Genomic DNA, 6405 nt, shown 5'->3' with positions numbered 1-6405 from the left:
GATGCTCTGCCAGGCCTGTATAGCAGCCATCTTTAGCGTATGCTTGATTTGGGGGCTAGTCCCCTTCAGTTTTCTCTTCAGCATATAAAAGGCATGCTCAATTGGGTTCCGATCGGGTGATTGACTTGGCCACTCAAGAGTTGACCATTTTTTAGCTTTGAAAAACTCCTTTGTTGCTTTAGCAGTATGTTTGGGATCGTTGTCTTGCTGTAGAATGAACCGCTGGCCGATGAGTTTTGAGGCATTTGTTTGAACTTGAGCAGATAAGATGTGTCTATACACTTCAGAATTCATTATACTACTACCATCAGCAGTTGTATCATCAATGAAGATAAGTGAGCCAGTACCTTCAGCAGCCATACATGTATTTCTGTTCATGAAGTCTTCTGCAGAGAGTGGTCATTGACAAATCCACATCTGACTCCTGAAGAGTGTTTCTGATCTGTCGGACAGATGTTTGGGGATTTTTTATTATAGAGAGAATTCTTCTGTCATCAGCTGTGGAGGTCTTCCTTGGCCTGCCAGTCCCTTTGCGATTAGTAAGTTCACCAGTGCTCTCTTTCTTCTTAATGATGTTCCAAACAGTTGATTTTGGTCAGACTAAGGTTTGGCGGACGTCTCGATAACAGTTTTATTCTTGTTTCTCAGTCTCATAATGGCTTCTTTGACTTTCATTGCCACAACTTTGGTCCTCATGTGGATAAATAGTAATAAAAGTTTCCAAAGGTGTTGGAAAGACTAGGTGCTGAGAGCTCTCTTATATCTGCATTAAGGAGGCAATTAAACACACCTGAGCAATTACAAATGCATGTGGAGCCATGTGTCCCAAACATTATGGTGCCCTGAAATGAGGGGACTGCATAAACACAGCTGTAATTTCTACATGGTGCAACCAAAATGTATAAAAATGGCCTTTAATAAAATCTGACAATCTGCACTTTAACCACGTGTGATTTTTCCTATTACAAATCTCAAATTGTGGAGTACAGAGGCAAATAAATAAATGAAGGGTCTTTGTCCCAAACATTGTGGAGGGCACAGTAAATTGCCCCCGTGTCGTTGGTTAGACGGAGAATTGGGGAGGATAGTTAATGGGGATGAAGGGGGCAAAATGGGATTAGTGCAGGGTTGAGGTGGATGAGTGATGGATGGTCAGTCCAGACATAGTGAGCCTAAAGGCTTGTTTCCATGCTGTACGGCTCAATGACATTAACATGCATTAAAACAAAGAAGAAAAACCCCAAATGCTCAATTGTCCTTTTCCGTCCAGATTTGGAGAATCTCATTCAGTTGCATGAGACTGAAGATATGTCAGTTTTGGCTAGTATGAAACTGGGGGAGCAGATACAAACACAGTCTGAAGAAGGGTTTCGGCCCGAAACGTCGCCTATTTCCTTCGCTCCATAGATGCTGCTGCACCCGCTGAGTTTCCCCAGCAATTTTGTGTACCTTCGATATTCCAGCATCTGCAGTTCCCTTTTGAACACAGATACAAACAGTCTTCGGCTTGGAACCTTGCAGAGCTGCCAATAGCATAGTGCTGAGACCTTGGGTACAACAGGGATGTCAGATCAACCAGCAGAAGTAAGCAAAGTGTTCACATATATACTGTAGCTGCACTGTACAATAGTTCCCCATGTGTGCTTCAGCCCATTGTATCTGCATCAATAGCCATTGTGCATGGAGGTATAGCCATAGATTGTATGATTTTCTTTGTTGGATTTATAGAAATCAATAGATGGTGCTTGATTATAGACCCTGAAAACAATTCATAATTTTACAAAACTCCATCAGATAATCACAAGAACAGTCACTAGATTTTGCACCTTTCTCTGAAAATGTTTTAGTTGTGGTACTGTGCTGCTGACTATTTGTGTTATCGCCTTCATGTCTTTGATATTCTTCAAAATGTCTGCTCTGTGTAATAGCCTAAAATAAAGTTTCTTCTTTACCTTTTCATTTGTTGTCATTATACATACAATATATAGAGGGAATCAATTATTTTCCAATCTTATATTGCAAGGCATGTTGGACCGAATTACAATTAATTTCTTTATCCATAGGATATAATAACTAATCCACATAAACTCAATATACATTAGGATCTCATTTAAACTTAAATTCTAATGGAATTACTTTGATTCTATTTATTTGAAATGTGTAATGATGACAAGATCAGTGTTTTGTTGCACATACTAAGATACCTTTGAGAAGATAGAGCTCCGATCTCTCTTTTTCCCCCCAAAATCATTTCCGGCACCAATGCTGCAGAGCCACATTGCATTGAACAGGCCCTTCAGCCCACCACATCTGTTCTGACATCGTTCATTCATTCATCCGACACTTATCCCATTTTATTCTATCCACATTCTCCCCCGATTCTGCCAGTCATACACAGACCATGCATAATTTACAGTAGGCAAATAACCTACCAAACTATACATTTTTGGTATATGGGAATAAACTGGAACAGCCGGAGGGAGAGCTTGTAACTACCACACAAAGAGCTAGATTTAAAAGGTCCGAGGAAATATCACCTATCCACATCCTCCAGAGTTGCTGCCTAGCCCACTGAGTTACTCCAGCACTTTGTATCTTTTTTGTCAAAACCAGCATCTTCAATTCCTTGTATCCCTCGAGTAAAAAGCTAGTATTCATGAAATGTGAATCAAAGATCTTTTTTAGTTCTCTATGCTCCTGTTAGAGAGGGAGGGAGAACTGCTTCCCTGCCTGACCTGTATGTGACTTGAGGCTCAAGTCTTTTCTGAAATGGCGGAGTAAACCACTTAGTTGTACCCGTTGGCTGCAGCCAATAAGAATGAAACTGGACAAATAAACAAAAATCAAATATGGATATTTGTAAGTCACATTGTCTGCTCTATCCTGCAGTCCTTGTAAACATTTGGACTTGTGCCAATATTGACAGAGCTGCAGGGCGAACAATATCCTTACATGGTCATGATCCCATAGTGAACCTTTCAGCAATAGCACAAATTCTTTTGTCATACATGCAAATTTACAGTTATAGATACAAGGCAAAGAGAGTGCAATATTGGTGTACATTTGGAAGCTGTGGAATCAGGAAATCAATGGATTACCACCAACTACCCTCTCAGTTGAAAAAACAATATTCTTCCATCATATCCAACACTTGGAGGAAGCATTGAGGGCGACAAGGTTGCAGACCCTACATGGCTGTGTCTCATTGAGAGGAGAGCCCCAATGCCATGACCTCCGACTCCGGTAGGAGGGGGCCGACTCTGTGTCCACGCCGCTGAGGACGTCCCGCAGCCCCGACGTCGGACTTACAACACCCCGGCGAGCGGGCTTGAACATCGGGCCGCCCGTAGCGGCAACTGCGGAGGGTTTGGGGAGGCTCTGACCACGGGGAACAATGGAGGAAGAGACTGACTTTGGTGCCTTCCCACACAGTGGGAAACTCTGATTCTGCTGTGTGGGGATATTTTATGTTAAATTCTATCGTGTGTTGTGTCCTTTATTTTTATTGTATGGCTGTATGCGAATTTCATTTCACTGTGCCATCCGGCACATGTGACAAATAAATGTATCTTGTATCTTGTATCTTCTACTTATAACTGCCGTGGGCAGATACATTTGCAACACAGTAAGAGGTTAAGCAAATTTTGAGCAGTATTGGTTTTCTCAATACCTTCCAGAAGGTAATAACTTTCAAACATAACAGGCTCTTTTAGCCCACAATGTCTGTCTTGACAATGATGCCAAATTAAAATAATCCCTCCTGTCTGCATGCAATCCATATACTTTCATCCCCTGCATATTCATGTGGCTATCTAAAAGCATTTGTTAATGGTACTATCGTATCAGTTTACACCAGTATCCCGAGCAGTACATTCCAAGCATCTACCATACTCTGCATTTTAAAAAAAATGCCCTTCACATCTCCTTTTAAAGTTTGCCCCAATCGCATTAAGCTCCGTTATTTGACATTTCCACCCTGGGGAAAAACATTCTGACTGTCTACCCAAATCTACGGCTCTCATAACTTTATAAACTTCTATCAGGTTGTCCATCAGCCTCCCAACGTGCCAGAGAAAGAATTCCAAGTCTGTCTAACTTCTCTTATAGCTTTTACCCTCCAATCTAGGCAGCAACTTGATTAAAAAAAAATCTGAACTCTCTCATAGCCTCTACATCCTTCCTGTAATGGGTTGAGCAGAACTGCACACAATACTTCAAATGTAACCAACCAAAGTTTTATAAAGTTGCAACTAACAATAGAAAGCAAGCATTCCATGTGCTTTCTTTATCACTTTTATTTACATGTTGCTACTTTAAGGACGCTATGGATTTGGACGCCAACATCCCACTGTACATCAATGTTGTTAAGGGTCCTGCCATTAACTGCATGCTTTCCACTTACGCTTTTCCAGATTAAATTAAAATCGGCATTATCTCCACCAATATATGTAACTGATCTACATCCTGCTGTAGCCTTTGGCAGCTTTCTTCACTGTATGCAACTCCACCAATGTTTGTGTCATCTACCAACTTATTAATAAACCTATTCACAATTCATCCAGTTCATGTATATAGATATATCACAAACAAGAGGTCCCAACACTGATCCCTGGGGAACACTGGAACACTACCACTCTCCCAATAAATAAACACACAGTACGCCCGATTACAACGTTCATTTTACTGCACATGATTCTTAATGGGAGTATGTACATGAATGGATAATCAGTAACATCCATGATTCAAATATTTAAGAAGGAACTGCAGATGCTGGAAAATCGAAGGTAGACAAAAATGCTGGAGAAACTCAGCGGGAAATAGGCAACGTTTCGGGTTCGACCCGAAACGTTGCCTATTTCCTTCGCTCTATAGATGCTGCTTCACCCGCTGAGTTTCTACAGCATTTTTGTCTGCCATGATTAAAATCTGTTTGTTCCATTCTTTCAAATAGTGTGGAAATTTCTTGTGTTATTTTATTCACTATTATGTAACATATATGATGCAAAGTACATAGCTTTCAGAGACACTAGTAACTGCAGATGCTGACATTTTCCATAGAACACAAAGTTCTGGAGTAACTCCGTTGGTCAAGAGCATCTGTGGAGACATAGATGGGTGATGTTTTGGGTCAGGACACCTCATTCCAGGGATGGGATCCTACTTTCCAGGGTTGTCAACCTATGTTAAGTAGGTCTGAAGAAGGGTCTCGACCCGAAATGTCATTTATTCCTTTTCTCCAGAGATGTTACCTGACCCGTTGACTTTAGTTTAGTTTTAGTTTAGAGATACAGTGCGGAAACAGGCCCTTCAGCCCACCAAGTCCGCGCCGACCAGCGATCCCCGTACACTAGCCTATACACTAAGGACAATTTGCAATTTTTACCAAAGCTAAATTAACCTTCAAACCTGTCATTGTGCTACCCAAGTCCCCAGTTACTGCGGCAGGTGAAGGTGAGGTGAGGAGGAATTTGGGAAGTAACAGAAAAATATATTGATGTGGTTAGAGGGTGGCAAAGCATCCCTATGAGCATTAATGCTTCGGCATAAATCAATTAAGCTGAATGTCCTGTTTCTCTGCTGTAAATACTTTGTAATACGCGTTCATTTTGGTGCATTTTATTTCTGGCTGCAGATTGACGAGGAAAGATTTAGAGGGATATGAGCCAAAGGTGGGCAAAGGGGACCTGATGGGGCCATCTTGGTCAGTGTGGACGAGATGAGCCAATAGGCCTTTTTTCGTGCTGTATAACTCTAAATATGCATCAGGCAAACTCATCGATGATTTGCCTCATTTATGAGATTGTTGCTGCTTCAGATTTGGTTTGACTGCTCCATTATAGATCTGAGATTTTATGGGAAAAAAGGTAATTATTTAGGCAGTTTTTACTTAAATATGCAGCGGAGTTCTTTATTTTAATTGAGAAAATAGAAAACAAACTCTAGTGTTTAACATATGAATTCTTTGCAGGGGCCAAGTAATTGCTTGTATTTGTGTTTAGAACAAGATTAGCATATTAAGTTGCACTTTAGATTACTCAAATAGTTGTTATTACTCAATTCCAGGTCAGTTTTATGTCCCTGTCACATTGAATCTTTCTGTGGACCATGGTCATACCGTTTGTGTGTTTTCCCCTTTGAATCTGGTTTCGTATTGCATTAGAAGCAGCGATTGTGAGGCACAGAGATAAAATGGTCCAAGCGTACAGGCAGTAGATTTCAATAACTGCAGAAGAATAAGTTCACACTTTTATTTTCTGATGTGAATATTCTGTGTTCATTTGCAATGTAAAGAAACAATTAGCAAGGATCCAATTTGGGCAATTTCCTGCCCTCACTCATTTTTAACTTCATTCCAAACTTTTGGCTTAAGAATGTAATACTTAGATTGCAATTCATGAAATTTTG

This window comes from Amblyraja radiata, chromosome 25 (assembly GCF_010909765.2).
Source record: "Amblyraja radiata isolate CabotCenter1 chromosome 25, sAmbRad1.1.pri, whole genome shotgun sequence".
NCBI classification, from domain to species: Eukaryota; Metazoa; Chordata; class Chondrichthyes; order Rajiformes; family Rajidae; genus Amblyraja; species Amblyraja radiata.
This window is presented reverse-complemented; position numbering follows the sequence as displayed.